Source organism: Trichechus manatus, unplaced genomic scaffold (assembly GCF_000243295.1).
Source record: "Trichechus manatus latirostris isolate Lorelei unplaced genomic scaffold, TriManLat1.0 scaffold00151, whole genome shotgun sequence".
In the NCBI taxonomy this organism is placed as follows: Eukaryota; Metazoa; Chordata; class Mammalia; order Sirenia; family Trichechidae; genus Trichechus; species Trichechus manatus.
In genome coordinates, this window is record NW_004444087.1 from 1,714,941 (window position 1) to 1,731,320 (window position 16,380).

The following is a 16,380-nucleotide window of genomic DNA, read 5'->3' on the forward strand; positions in this document are numbered from 1 at the left end:
GTGGAAAGGAGGAGTGTGCTGTCACAGTATGGGGAGAGCAATTAGAGTCACATAACAATGTATGTATAAATTTTTGTATGGGAAAAAATAAAAAAGAATTTCCCTTTAAAAAGAAAGCATCTTTCATTTATTTACTAGCCCATGCTACTTGAGACCAGGTTAAAGATGTGAACACTGCCTTACTAGCAAGCTAATAAAAAATGTAAAATTCAGTTACTCTTGACTACCTACCATTTCTTGCAGATCTAAACTGTGAATCAGCCAGGCTAACCACCAAATAGCAAAAAGAAAATTGAATCGATGCAGTAAGTAAGCCTCATAAATAAGAGTATCCTCACAAATCTCCCATTTTTTTCTCCCCACGCTAATGCTAAAATCTCCTGCTCACATCAATACAAAAGGATTTTGTGAAATATCCCACAAAACTCATAAACCCCTTACACCTGAGGGCGGTATAACTAGGCTTAAATGTTTAAGAACATGTTTCCACAGAAAAGATTTATCTAAACATAGGTATTCTAAAAAGGTACCAAATATCTGCAGTTACCTTGATTATATATTTGTGCAGAAAATAATGCTTCTGTTACAACTTTCTTCAAAAAGAGCTATAAATTAACATTCCTAAAATTAAATTAAGAAGCCCTGGTGGTGCAATGGCTAAGCACTCGGCTACCAACTCAAAGGTTGGAACCCACCCAGCCACTCTGACGGAAAAAGACCTGGCAATCTGCTCCTGTAAAAATTACAGCCTAGAAAACCCTATAGGGCAGTTCTACTCTGTCACAGGGGGTCGCTATGAGTCTAAATTGACTCAATGGTACCTTACAACAAAATTAAATTAGTATGTATTTGCCAAGAACTATTTGCTTGTTTACTAGAACATGTAGGGAGAACAACAGAGTACTGGCTTTACTTATTTTTCCTATCTATATTATTTACAGAGAATATAACATTAGAAAAATTTTGTAAGGTTGGATTGTAATTTTCTTAGCAAAGAAATTGGTATGTTGTCTGTCTGATCTCCTCAGCCCTGGTTTCCTATAAGGAATTTCCCTAATCTATTCAGAGGTCAAAAGCAAAACTATCGTCAGTTTCAACTAGTGAGTTCTATAATACAGTACTACCTACAAACATATCTCCTTTGTATTTAGGATTCTCTTAATGGAAAATAAAAACGAAAAAGTATAGAAAGCAACTGATTCCATGATTAAAACACAATTCAGGGTCTTTATCGACTTTTTGTTCCTGAATTTATTGTTTTTATATTCTCACTGGTCCAAAAACTCCACCTTATAAAATCATAGAAACATGCTTATCTCAACAAATTCTCTGTGCTGAAGATTCAATTAGCCCTGCTCTATACTCCCTCTGCTCAGCCAATCTGCTCAAAAGTTCATTGCTCTTTTGATCGGAATCATACAAATTAAATACATACTTTCCTCTTCCTCAGACAGAAACTCAGGACCGGATTTGTCGATAAAAATTTTATTCTCCTCCACTGTCTGATATAAGCCAAGCCAACTATGTTGGCCATGATAAAAAATGTAGATTGTTGGAACAGTTTGTGCTTAAATTTTCTTATGGGAATAGTGACAGCTCTCGCCAACCATTTTATTCTTTTCTCTTTACATGCTGGATCTACAATAGATTCCCTCAACCCCTTACAGATTATGAGCACTCCCTATAATTCCCTAGACTTTCCAATTTAAGAGTAAAGGGGAAATATTTTTTAGTCACTTTAAAATTAATTCATCTATAATACTAATGGATGCTTATTACACTTTTTGCAGGTATATAAAACTGGCTTGCCCATTAACATTCCAGGTAGTATGGTGGACAAAATGGGGTAACAAAAGTAAAGTACTTAACACACAGTCTCGCAACATGTAACAAATGCTATGTAGGCTGGTCCCACTGTTCTGTGGCTCAGCACGGCCTGCGGTCCCTGGCCCGTGCTGAACCGCCTGCCCACCCGCCATGGAACCTGGCCCTACAGCCATCCACGAGGGCTGGTATTGCGAGACCTGCAGCTGTGGCTGGACCAGGCCTTGGTCCTGCAGGTGGAGCAGCTGCTGCGACAGCAGTGCTAGTGGTACCAGGACATCCTTGTCTTCTGCAGTAAGAGGTACAGGAAACGCACTAGTGTTGGATGGCGTCATTCAGTGCACGGAGACAGACGAGTTTTCCTAAAAGGAGTTGATTGCCAACCTGCCCCTCTGCAGCCACTCCAACCTGTGCAAGGTGCTGATCATCGGGGGCAGGGATGGGGGCGTCCTGCGGAAGTGGTGAAGCACCTCTCGGTGGAGGCCATGGTCCAGTGCGAGATTGATTAGGATGTCATCCAGGTCTCTGAGAAGTTCCTACCAGGCACGGCTGTTGGCTACTCCAGCCCAGAGCTGACCCTCCATGTGGGCGACAGTTTTGAGTTCATGAAACAGAACCAGGATGCCTTTGATGTTATCATCACTGACTCCCTCAGACGCCATGGGCCCTGCACCGAGAGCCTCTTCAAGGAATTCTATTACCAGCTCATGAAGACCACCCTCAAGGAGGATGGCATTCTCCGCTGCCAGGGTGAGTGCCAGCAGCTGCACCTGAACCTCATCAAGGAGATGTCGCAGTTCTGCAAGTCGCTCTTCCCCGTGGTGTACTACACCTACTGCATGATCCCTACCTATCCCAGCAGCCAGATCGGCCTTTATGCTGTACAGCAAGAACCCAAGCACCAACTTCCAGGAGCCAGTGCAGCAGCTGACACAGACGCAGGTGGAGCAGAGACAGCTGAAATACGACAACTCAGACGCACACCCGGCAGCCTTTGTGCTGCCTGAGTTTGCCCTCAAGGCCCTGAACAATGTGAGCAGAGCCTGGAGCTGCTGCCACCGCCGCCACCACCCAGAAACCTCAGACCAAAGAACCCCCTTGGCCCTACACAAGACCCTCTGCAAGTTCTCACCCACCAACCATTATCGGCCTCAGAATGCTGCCCAGCCTGCCCTGCTGGGTGGACTGTCTTTCTCTTTCTCTGTGGTGTCCAGCTTCCAAGTCTATGGCAGCTGTGTACGGCATCTTCTCTGCCTCAGTTACACCTTGCACACTAAACACGTGTATTTTTAACAAAGTTCTGGATCATGAAAATAAAAATAAATGCTATCTATTTTTATGATAGGAGCCCTGATGGCACAGTGGTTAAGTGCTCAGCTGCTAACCAAAACGTACGCAGTTTGAACCCACCAGCCGCTCCCTGGGGGAAATATGTGGCAATCTGCTTCCGTAAAGATTATAGCCTAGAAAACCCTATGGGGCAGTTCTACTCTGTCCTACAGGAGTTGCTATGAGTTGGAGTCAATTTGACAGCAACAGGTTTAGTTTGTTTTTTTTTATTTTTATGATTACTTCTGAAAATCTGATCAGTCATTTCTAGTAGTCTTCCCTGAAATTGACATTATATTATATTTGTATCACTTTCCCTTCCATTCCCTAAAACATCCCCATTTTGTCCCCACCTTTCATGCCTTGCCCCAGGTGTAACCAGACTAGATTTTTCAATCAATCTCTATGCATGTGAATTAGATCTATAGAAAGGAATAATCTGACTTTTTTTTTTTTTTTAAGGGAACTCCAGTGTTGTTTAAAAAAAAGAACAGAAAAATTGGTTGTGTTTTACCCACTAGTTCTTTCCTATCATAGTGCACGGGCCTTCTTCCTCTTAATTTCTCTACTGCCTTCAGTTCTTTTAATTTTTTTTTTCTGAAAGGATTCACAGGTAGAACATCAGCCTGTGTGCAAATATTGATCCTTTATCCACCTGAGTACAGTGAAACCTGGGTGAGCTGGAACTCAATGGGACTGCCTTGTTTTTCCAATCTTGCAAGTTTTCTGCCTTTGACAGGGTGCAGTCTTACCAATTCTCTATTGCACTCTATTAGTGGAAAATATTTGAGTTTTCCTTCTCGGACAGGTTTCTGCCTTACAGTTCCCAGTTTTCACAGGTTTTACTGTAGTAGTTTGGCTGGGTATAAAATTATTGGGTCTGTCTGTTGCTCTTTTACTTGAAGACAACATGTTTTATTCTTATTTAAAACAAAAAAACAAACCCGTTGCTGTCAAGTCGATTCTGACTCATAGTGACCCTATCAGACAGAGGAGAACCGCCCCATAGGGTTTCCAAGGAGCAGCTGGTGGATTCGAACTGCTGACCTTTTGGTTAGCAGCCAAGCTCTTAACCACTATGCCTCCAGGGCTCCTTTATTAGATACTTGAATTTTCTCTTTGTTTTGAAATATAGAAATCTCACCAAAATATATCTCTCTATATGTTTACTGTTGTTATTATTGTTAATCAGGCCTATGTCTTTAATTTACTAATGTGATTTTGAGCACTATTTAATTCCCCCATTCAGTAACTATGTTTTACATCTCCAAGAATTCTTTCCCACGTTCAAATTATTCCTTTTTAACATCAGTCTCTTCTTATTTTGTAGATTCAAGTGTATTGAAAATTTCATTAAAAAAACAATTATCAGGTCTCAGCTTACATAGCATACCTGTGGTACCCAATGTGGGCCCAAACTGAAACCTAGGTTTTCTAGTGTTATTCAGGCTGGTCATAGAAAATTAAGAAAGCTCTGTGGAAGTAAGAAAGTAGTACCTAGATTCCACAGGAGAACCTCAGCCACTCTAGGGATCTTAAGTTGACTGAATTAATAGCTTATTTATCTTAAGGAGAACTTTGCCCACTTTCTAAAAGCATATCAAGTACTCAAAAATAAGGAAGGACAGATGCAGTCCCTTGAGCAGCTCTATTTTTTGAGGTTGAGAGCAGGTTCTCATAAACACACAGTGCCCTAAAAGCCATCTTTAAACTAGGGGAGGGAGTTCGTCTTTTAGTATAACACTCATAAAGTCCACAAAAACATAGTGCCGACCAAGAAATAACAGAAAGATACCTCATTGCCTGGAGATGTCCTTTAGTTTTGAACACTAAGGCAATGTAGAAAATGTCCATTCTCTATTGATTTCATTTCACAATACAATCAGTTTACATATGGTATCTCAGTACTGAAAACTAAACTTTATAACTCTAATATAAAACATTCATATTCTTAATAATCTGAAATTTTAAAAAGAACATATACATAAAATATTTAAGGCAGATGGTTTTTTTCTCAGAAAGTAGCAAAAAATATCAAAATTGCATTTTAAAAGCTCTGATCATTGTGAACATCACAAATATTTAGCAACAAACAGTAAGATTAACACTGAAATAACTAGAGGTGGGGGTGTAGAGAAGGATGTTTGTTGTAAAAAGACTCATTGATAAAAAGCTTTTATTTACTCTTTTTCCTTCAGACTGCTACTTAAGCAACAATGCAATAAAACAAACCAAGTCCTATGCTTAAAAAAGAACTGTTCTTCACATGTGGCAAATTCTTCCATAAAGATTCCCTTTATGTTAAAAAGAACACAATGAGGTTACATTCAGTTTCTGTAAAACAACCACTTATTATAATCCTACTTACTGTTGAGCCACATACCAAGCTCTGCAAAAGACAAAGTATATTCCAAAACTAAGTAAAACTTCCCCTTACCCCTTCCCAAAAGATTAGCAAGACTATTAAGAGTTGTGATAAAGCAAAGACAGACAGAGGTACTAAATGAGCAGATGTTCATTAACACCTAACTACTTAAGCTTTTCTTCTACATACAGTAAAACGATTACTGCTCTCAAAGAAAAATTAATGAGAAAGGGAAAATGCAAAAAGGAGATCAGAAGGGTGTTGAAACCACCTGAGCTGGAAAGTCTTGGCTGCTGCTGGCAATTCATCAAACTGTGAGAAATAAATGTTATTTCATCTAACCTTTTAAAATCTTTTAGGTTAAACAATGCTTTCAAATTCACCGAGCCAAAAAAATAATGGGAAAATGTTAACGCTAATATGACAATACTGTTAATCCTTCTATAATATTATTACTAATACTTTTAAATTTAAAAGATACCAAATTGAATACTAAACAGCATTTTATTTACTTTCACTCTAGGGCATTCTCTTCTTTGCACATAGCTTGTGGAAGGCTCTCCAGTTAGTCACTGACAAGGAGGTAAATGCCAGAGAAATACTTCAAAAACCCAAAGCTTCAGTGGCACATTTCACAGTTACAAGGGTTGTATGCATTTCTCATTATCTACTTCTGAGTCATTGGTACATCTCTGATGGCTTTGCATATTTTCCAATTTTACTTATTTATCTTTGCTTTTCCACATTTTGCCCTTTTGATTGTGAAACTTCTAGGCAGGGATTAATACCAGGGCACATTGAGCTTAGTTTTGTTCTTTAGAGAAAGCTGTTAATTCTCTTTAATAGCATGGTGGGTGTCTGGAACAGGGGGAACTTCAGTACTTACGCACACATAGGTAGTTATCAACCCAAAAAACAGATTATATTCCAAAAGTGCATGTGTAAATTGGTTGTTGGAGCTAGAAACATATTTTCCCATATGATTGTATATTGCAAAGGGTGACTAAGTTTCCTGAGCAGCTTTCAAAAATCGACTGAATTCACAATGAAGCTCTGGCTACAAAAGAATCCTACAGAGCAGTTGATGGTATACAGAGGGCCTGATTAAGTTCCGAAACAGCAACTTCCTTGGAGGGCTGCCCTAGTGGGAGAAAGTGAAAGCATCCACAGTGATGTTTACCTAGAAACTCACACTGGAGATGACCTCTAGTGCAAGAGATGAAAAAAGTGGGCAGGAGAAAGGGAGGAGAAGAGAGAATGGGCAGTCAGTCATAAATGTCATTGTTATTGTGTGCCATCCAGTCGATTCAGACTCATAGCGACCCTATATTACGGAGCAGAACTAATCCATAGGATTTCCTAGGCTGTAATCTTCACAAGAGCAGATCGCCTGGTGAGTTTGAACCACCAACCTTTCATTTAGCAGCTGAGTGCTTAACCATTGCACCACCAGGGCTCCTTCAATCATAAATATTGACATTATAACCAAGTGTCCGCAAAGATGCTGTGCAATGTAGGTCAGAACGTGGATCCTGAAGCCAGAATACCTGAGTTCCAACACCAGTGCTGCCACCTTGACAAGTTACTCAAGTTTTCTGAGCCTCAGCTTCCTGATCTAAAATAGGAATAAGGGCATCTACATCACAGGGTTTGCTCTGACGATTATATGAGGTAGTGTATGTAAACTGCCTACAACAGTAACTTTCACAAAGTGCTGTGCATAGTTATAATTATTATTACTTTTCATAAGTAGAACAAATGGACACTATGTCCAGCACTGCCCATGTCATCTGCCCACACGAACTCCCCCAACAGACTCAAGAAGGCACAGACAATGAATGTCCTCACAGGCCACTTCCCTGAGGTAAAAGTTTTCAAATTATATCATGCTTATATCAACGGCAGATCTATTAAATTTCTGTTTCAAGTCTTGTTGAGTGAACAGATGAAAGACAACATGTTTTTGATGCCACTGGTTTTAAGAAAAAAAAAAAAACTGCCGTACTTTTGACTCAGTGATAAGCAGAGGGGATCAGAAACATCTGGACTGCCTGTGATTTTTTGTATTAAAGTGAATATCCCATATTAGTCACTATCCACAGGGAAAAGAAGTGATAACCTCATGTCTTGAGGTTTTTTTAAAAGCCTGTTGTAATTTGGAGGGTTGTGACCATGTTTGCTGAATTAATAAAACTCAAGAAAAGTTGCTATCAGTAAAGAAATCATTTGGAAGTATTTCAATGTTTTGTTGTAATTAAGTCCTGGCTTTCTATTTTACTGTAACATACTTTGCAATCTGGCCTCAGTCCTCACTATTGCACTGAAACTACTGTTTCCAGAATATCCAATGTCTTCCACTTACCAAATCTAATGGGTACCTTTCAGACTTTAATTTGCCACATCCCAGCAGTATATGTCACTGCTATTTTATTTACTGTACAAGTTTTTATTAGGCACCAAATATGTGCCAGGCACTCTACCAGACACTGTAGATACAGCATGACCGAGGCAGTCATGAAAGGAAGACAGGTAACGAATAAATAATTGCATAAATACTTGATTATAACTGTGATAAATGCTACAAAAGAGAAATACAAGGAGCTGTGAATATATATATTTCGAGTGTATTTGCTTTCAAATACATATATATATTTACATGTATATTTGACAGCAGATCAAATCTAGTAAATATTTAAGTGTAGCCTTGGAGAATTAGTAGAATTTGACCACCAAATGGAGCAAGAAGGGGTTTGGGCAGAAAAACCAGCATATGCAAAAGACATTGGGCTAAGAGAAGTTTGGTGCATTGGAGAAACTAAAAGGTCAGGTTAGATAGAGCAGATAGATGGTGAAGTGTCATGAGATGAGGCTGAGAGATTGGGCAGTGACCAGACTGTGTTCTAAACTCTTTTCGTTCTATAGACTTTGAAGTGAAATGACATACTTTATTCTACAGCCAGACCTAGAACCTGAGTTCTGAACATCTAGTTCATCATTCAATGTCCTAATATACCAACCTGCCTCTAATGTCACTTATTTATAACTCATTTATTGCAATATTTCTTTTTCTCATATTTTATCATCTCTGAAATTGGTATGTGTCTTATAATCAACAGCATCTCAATTAATTGGCAGCATTTTTTCATAGCAAGACATAAAATAACAGTGTGTCTTTTTAATCAGTGGCATCTTAGATTCAATTAAATATACACTCCGTCCTCACTTATCAAATGGTTACGTTCCAAAGACCAGGTCATTATATAAAATCAGCATGATGAAAAAATGGCGGATGACCATATCTGATCACAAAATAGAAGATGACCACATCATTATGTAACTGCCAAATTATATCATTACACAACTGCCAAACCACTGAGAATCACAGCCCAGCCAAGCTGACACATAACCTTAATCATCACAGCCAGCATTACTCTCACTTCACACCTTGGCATTCATTACTGCCAGACTTAAGTTGTTAATGCACAAATTAGCTGGATAGATTTTTTACTATTGTCGTAAACGTGAAATGTCGGATAAAGAAATAGTCAATAAGTGAGGTGTAGCATCTAGATTTTTTTAAGTAAACTGTACTATGCTGAGTAGGTATTTGCTTAAAGCAAGACAGTCAGTTTTGGTGCTTTCATAAAACAAAAATAAAAAGGATCCAACACCTACCTAAGAAGGCAGTCTCCATCACTATCAACAATGGGCTGTCAGTACCCCTTAGGGTTGTCACTGCTTTCATGGGCAGTAACCGAAGAAGTTAATTCTCTCAGTGCCAAGATGCTGCCTAGATGTTTTGGGAGCCAAAATTATGAAGAAAAAAGTTTCAATAATTGTCAAGAAGGGTACGTTCGGGAATGTCATCATCACCATGAAAATAGAAAAAGTTGTACACAGGAAAGGCATGGCTCACCTCTATCACCTTTCTTGGTTCTGACCAACTGGGCATAACCACAAATACCTGAGAAATAAATGGGGATCTAAAAATCTGCTTTATGAGAGGCTTAGTCATACTTAATAACCCCAAAACCTGTGGTAAACTATGTGGGAGAAGGTAGTTTAGGCCTGAGGTCTAAATAGGTCTTCCTTATTTCCTTCCTCCTGACTTGAAGATAGCTAGGCTCACAGTGGATTTACCCACCCAGGCGAAGGCAGACACTGGACCAGAAACTACAGACTCGGCTAGGCTAGCCAGGGGCAGACCTACCCTCTTATTATTGCCTGGAGGCAGGCAGGTAAGTGGAGGAGAGACAGCACCTTTCTTCCCTACTACCCATGAAGCTGGGGATATTGGTGGTTCAGTGGTAGAATTCTCGCCTTGTGTGCTGGAGACCTGGATTCGATTCCTGGCCAATGCACTTTATGCACATCTGTCAGTGGAGGCTTGCGTGTTTGTGTCGCTGAAGAGGTTTCAGTGGAGCTTCCAGACAAGATGAACTAGGAAGAAATGCCTAGTGATCTACTCCTGAAAATCAGCCAAAGAAAACTCTACGGATCATAAAGGTCCGACTGCAGATTTGTTGTATTGCGCTTGGAGACGGGTCAACAGCTAACAACAACAGCCCATGAAGCACACAATGAAAGAAAGCCAGAACAGAGGCTATCTGCAGACACAATAAATTCTCCCAGATTAATGTCAAGTTGTAAACTTTACAATTTGCCATTCTTTTTCCCAAAGGGAGAAGTTAATAAAGACAAAGGATGGAGAGAGGGATCTAAAGTGGGGAGTAGACTTCTCCCCCTCTAAATATAAATACCAAGAAGTGAGACCAACACCTTCCTGAAAGGCAAAAATGGTAGTAATACTACCTCTAAATCTGATCATAGATATCTTTCTCTCTACAACTACCTGCCTAAGCTGTGCAATTTGACACTTGATACAACAAAGCCATAAAGATTTATATGATCCATAACCATTACCTTGACAATGAAGATAACATCTACTGAGAAATCATGAAATATTCTGTAACTTTAAAGGAGACAGCAATGACTTTTGCAGCAAAGATGTCTTTTATGCTGCTTATTTGCACATACCATCTGCTTTATTAGCATGTCATGTCACACAGAACTGCTCTTGTAATTGTAAGCCTCATATGATGCCAATACCAACAGAACAGGAAGGTATGGGGTAGAAACAAGGAGCAGGAAGGGGGAGAATGGCTTATTTATTTAGTATTGCCCTACCCTGTTCCCAAAATAATTTAAGGAGCCCTGGCAGCACAACAGTTAAGTGCTTGGCTGCTAACTGAAAGGTTGGCAGTTTAAACCCACCCAGCAGCAACATGGGAAAAAGACCTGTCAATCTGCTTCCATAAAGATTACAGCCAAGGAGGGCTGTGGGGACCATGGTCTCGGGGAACATCTAGCTCAACTGGCATAATACAGTTTATAAAGATAATGTTCTACATTCTACCCTGGTGAGTAGCATTTGGGGTCTTAAAAGCCTGTGAGCAGCCATCTAAGATACTCCACTGTTCTCACCCCTTCAGGAGCAAGGGAGAATGAAGAGAACAGGATACAAGGAAAAGATTAGTCCAAAGGACTAATGGGCCACAGCTACCACGGCCTCCACTAGACTGAGTCCAGTACAGCTAGATGGTGCCCAGCTATCGCCACTGACCTCTCTGACCAGGATCACAACAGAGGGTCGTGGACAGAGCTGGAGAAGGATGTAGAACAAAATTCTAATTCACAAAAAAGACCAGATTTACTGGCCTGACAGAGACTGGAGAAATCCCAAGAGTATGGCCCCCAGACAAGCTTTTAGCTCAGTGGTGAAGTCACTCCTGAGGTTCACTGCTCAGCTGGGGACTAGACAACCCCATAAAACAAAATGGGACTAATGAAGCACAGCAGTCCAGGGACAAGGACTAGAAGGCAGGAGGGGACAAGAAAGCTGGTGATAGGGAACCCAAGGTTGAGAACCCAGTGTTGACATGTTGTGAGGTTGTTAACCATTGTCATAGGGCAGTATGTGTACTGTTTAATGAGAAACTATTTGTTCTGTAAACTTTCATCTAAGGTACAAAAAAAAAAGAATTATCTATGTGAGATCAAACTGACAACAGCAACTCAAAAGGTTTGATGGGAAGCCTAGGGGGCAGTGAGTTAAAGACAATGGTGATGGAATAATTTGGAAAAGGATAGTGAGAATAGCAGCACAACTGGAAGAATGTAATTGATGTCACTGAATTAATTGTACATGTAGAAATTTTTGAAATGGTGTAACTTTGGCTACGTATATTTTCACCAAAAAAAAAAAAAAAGGGTTCTCCAAGGTTGAAAAGGGAAAGTGTTGACATGTCATGGGGTTGTTAACCAATGTCATAAAACAGTATGTGTACTGACTGTTTAATGAGAAACTATTTATTCTGTAAACCTTCATCTAACGTACAACAAAAAAAATAAAAAAAAAAAAAAAGATTATAGCCAAGAAAACTCCATGAAGCAGAGTTCTGCTCTGTCACATGAGGTTGCCATGACTCAGAATCGACTCAACAGCACCCAACTCAATCACTTAGTCATTGAAAAATACATATTCACACTTAGGTGCTAGGCACATTGTACAAGGCAATGGAGATAAAACAGTGAGGGAAACATGGTCTCACCTCTAAAGAAATGTACAATCCTATAAGAGAAATAATTTGTTAAATATATATGAGGAAGTAAATTGTAAGGATTTCAGATCTCAGGAGAAGAGATATGGGGAAACCACTATCATTGTTGGGTAGGTATCCTTCCAATCCCTTTTTATAGTTTTGTATGTGTGCATACATATGTGTGTATTTATATCTATGAACACATAGTATTATTTTGTTTTTTAACTTACATAAATGATGTTATATTGTATCTATCATTATACAATTCATTTTTTTCACTCACCTGTGTTTTTTAAACTATCCCAATCGAGATACGTATATATACATATCTGCTACGCACACACAAACTGCTATACAGCATTCCAGTATATGAATACCCACATTTTATTTATCTTTCCTGGCCAATATATATTTGAGTTACCAGTTCTGCCCTATTTTAACTGATACATCAATGAACCTAATTTTAGATGTGTTTCTGCAGCACAGGGAAGTTTCCTCTAGCCAATCTAACCTTTCAGATCTTCACTGTCCTATTGCAGTCAGTTACTGAGATGAATAAATGATACAAAGGATATAAAGCACTTTCTAAGTAGTTCTAACTAAGTTCTACATGACCTCAAAAATTAAACAGACAAATCCATAGAGAAAGAACATAGACTGGTGGCTGTCAGGGGCTGGAGGGAGCAGGGAATGGGTTGTTACTGCTAATGGGTACAAGGTTTCTTTCTAAGGTGATGAAAATGTTCTGAAATTAGATAATGGTGATAGCTACACAACCTTGCAAATACGCTAAAAATCAGTGAATTGCACACTTTTAAACGGTGTATTTTATGGTATGTGAATCACATCTCAAAAAAGTTCTACATAAATATAACTTTTTCAGTTCCATCAGTTTTCAAACTTCACCCTTTTTTTTTGTGAAGGAAGGCCTGCGGATTATTATGCAGAAAGAAAAAGGGAAATAACAACAAAAAACATTTTCCAGAGTCCAGCCATTTCTCACTACCACTAGACTGCTCTCCTCCCCAGTTCAGGACTCTAGGTGCCATGATGGAGGCAAGGGCTGTGAGATGCCCCATTTCCAAAACCCAGCCCTCTCCTGCTTCTTAAGGCAAGGAAAAGCAATCCATTCTGTCACTCTCTTTAGAACACTACTCCCATAAACAGTGTCCTAGAGGGACGCTTCCAAATCATCCCCCCATTGTCTCTTCCTGCCTTGGTTCTATGCTCAGCTTTCTAAAACCAAAATTCCAGAAGTCCTCCTTGTTTCCTCTTTCCTTCTACCGATTACATGCAAGCCATCAGCAAACCCTGGCAATTCTACATCCTCAAAAATGTCTTCCAAAATCTCTCTCTCTCGCTCACAACTCTGGCCCAAACCTCCATCTCTTGCTTGGATTACTGTAATAACATCCCAACTAGTGTCAACATTTCATCCCTTGCCCACACTCCAAAGCCATTCTCCACTCAGCAGCCCAAGTTATCCTTTTTTAACAAGTAAATCCCATGCTTAACATCCTTACCATGGCCAGGCCCTACTTGGTTTAACCCCTTCCTCCCCTTCTCCAGCTTAATTTTATACTCTGTTCCCCTCTGCTCCAACCGCTCTGTCCACTTTTTGTTCCTAGGACCCATAAACTTAGTTTAGGTTCTTTGCAATTGTTGTTCCTGCTACCTTCCCACATCTAGCCCCTTCAAATCATTCAAGATTTAGCTGAAATATCACTTCTTCAGAGAGGCTTTCCGTGACGAGCCTGCCCTCCACCAAGTAACAATCACGTTATCATGTTTACTGTCTTCATAATACATATCACTCCCTAGAACTATCCTACTTATTTACTAGAACATAAGCACCAAGAGAGCAGGAACTTCATCTCTCTTGCTTCCTGCTCTATCCCTAGACCAAAAAGGATTAGCTGGGACATAGCTTGTTGTTACTGTTAGGTGCCATCGAGTCAGCTCTGATTCACAGAGACGTCATGTATAACAGAAGGAAATGTTGCCCAGCCCTGTGCCACCCTCAAAATAGTAGCTATGTTTGAGCTCACTGTTGCAGCCACTGTGTCAATCCATCTCGTTGAGGGTCTTCCTCTCTTTTGCTGACCTTCTACTTTACGAAGCATAATGTCCTTCTCCAGCAATCAGTCCCTCCTGATAACACGTCCAAAGGAAGTGAGACAAAATCTCACCATCCTCACTTCTAAAGAGCACTCTGGTTGTACTTCCTCTAAAACAGATTTGTTCCTTCTTTCACCAGTCCATAGTATATTCAATAGCAAGCTTGCAAATCAATGTATCAAATGGATTAATCTCAGCTGGGTGTGGATTGAATACACAATGATTAAAAATAATCTGCATTGAGAAGGTCACATTTCTTAAATCTTCCAGGCATGGATTACTTATTAACCCAAATAAATTCTAATTGGTAGTTTAGAGCCAGCATCATTGAAGACACCCTGACTTGGAATTAAAAGTCTTTCACACCCTTGTAACCTCTATAGAAGGCCATCTGGCTATGTCTTTCAAAATTAGAACTGCACCTACCTTTTGAATCCAACAGTTCTGGGAATTTATCAGATAACTTTACTTACACATGCATGAAACGACACATGTAAGAGATTATTCACTACAGCACTGTGTGTAACAGCAGAGTATTGTAATGTCCACCAGGAAAAGACTGGTTAGATAAATTATTGTATATCCGTATAATGCAACACTTTGCAGTGATTTACAAAAAAAAGAAAGAAGTTGCCTAAGTACTGGTTATGTACTGCTTATAGACCATCTCCAAGAATGTTAAGTGGGAAAAAAACAAGGTGAAGATGGATATTATAGCCTGACACCATTTCAGAAAAATAAAATACTTATATACATAAAATGTACGTACACTGATTTTAGGGAAGGGAATAGATTAGAAAAGGGACTTTTCATTGTAGATGATTTTAAACTTTTAACATTTTGAACTATAAAAATATATTAATTGTCTCTATCTTACATTTTGAAATTTAGCTCCATTTCTCTTCATTTTGAATCTTACCAGATAAATTAGAAATTTGGTTCAACATGCTTTCTCTCTCTCAATCTTTGCTTGGAATATCCTCTTTCTCCTTCTTCTACTAATAAAATCTTACCCTTTCTTTATGTTGCACAAATTAAATCTTATTTCCTCTGTGAAGTCTTAACACCACACCAGCATCACCTACTTTGTATTCTTATTCATCTTTCTAATGTATATACCCCATCTACCTGACTAAACTGTAAACTTTTCCAGAATATGAACTGTGTCTTACTCATCTTTGCATTCCCCAAAGCGCCCTGTATATAGTACCTGTTGCCATTGAGTCAATTCCCATTCACAGAGACCCTACAGGACAGGACAGAACTGCCCCATAGAATTTCCAAGGCTGTCACCTTGATGGAAGCAGACTGCCACATCGTTCTCCCATGGAGCAGCTGGTAGGTTCAAACCTTTTGGTTCGCAGCCAAGTGCTTAACCACTGCACCACCTGGGCTCCCTCTGTATAGTAGGTTTGAAAATTGTATTTGCTATAGTCATATCATGGGCACCAGAAATCTTATCCCTCAGAGTTCATTGGAAACCTCGTCCCTAGATTATTCATTTCTTATATATTCTTCACATCCTTTAATAAGATGAAATATAATTCTTATCCAAGAGGGTTGAGGCCATTCTACCATAGGAGAGTGAGTTTCCAAGTGATGGATGCTCACGGTATGCCAGCTTATAATATTCGATGGAAAGTGCCTGCAAGTCAGCAAGTAATGAACCTGAATCAGACTGGGTTACAGATCAGGGACCATCAATTTCTGTCCTGGCCAGGATCCTGAGCTTGGCTCCACAATCCTCCCACCTGCCACCCATGCTTGCACACATACCATAGGAACTACAGAAAAACCTGGTCGCACTATATAAAGGAAATTATATTTAATGGCAACTTACCTAGTTTATTTTCTATTTTTGCTTAATTCTGAAACAACACCTTAAATATGTATATCGTTACACTGTGTCAGATAAATGTTTTCTAAATGTTATCAATACACAGCTCCGTGAAGAGTTCATTCATTACTTCTTCACTATATATTTATTAAGGACCTACTATGTGCCAGGCACTATTTTAGACAATGGGTTCATAGGAAGGGAACAAAGTCCCAGCCCCCGGCAACACTAAACAAGTTAAACTCCAGAGTTCACAGGCTGTTGCTGTCAAGTTATCGTCAAATCAGCTAACAATTTTTTTTAAC

At 39.5% G+C, this 16,380-nt stretch overlaps 1 pseudogene; it reads left to right on the plus strand.

Moving 5' to 3' along the window:
• The first annotated feature begins 1,977 nt into the window (after positions 1 to 1,977).
• On the plus strand, positions 1,978 to 3,117 carry LOC101351268 (spermidine synthase pseudogene; annotated as a pseudogene).
• The last annotated feature ends 13,263 nt before the right edge of the window (positions 3,118 to 16,380 follow it).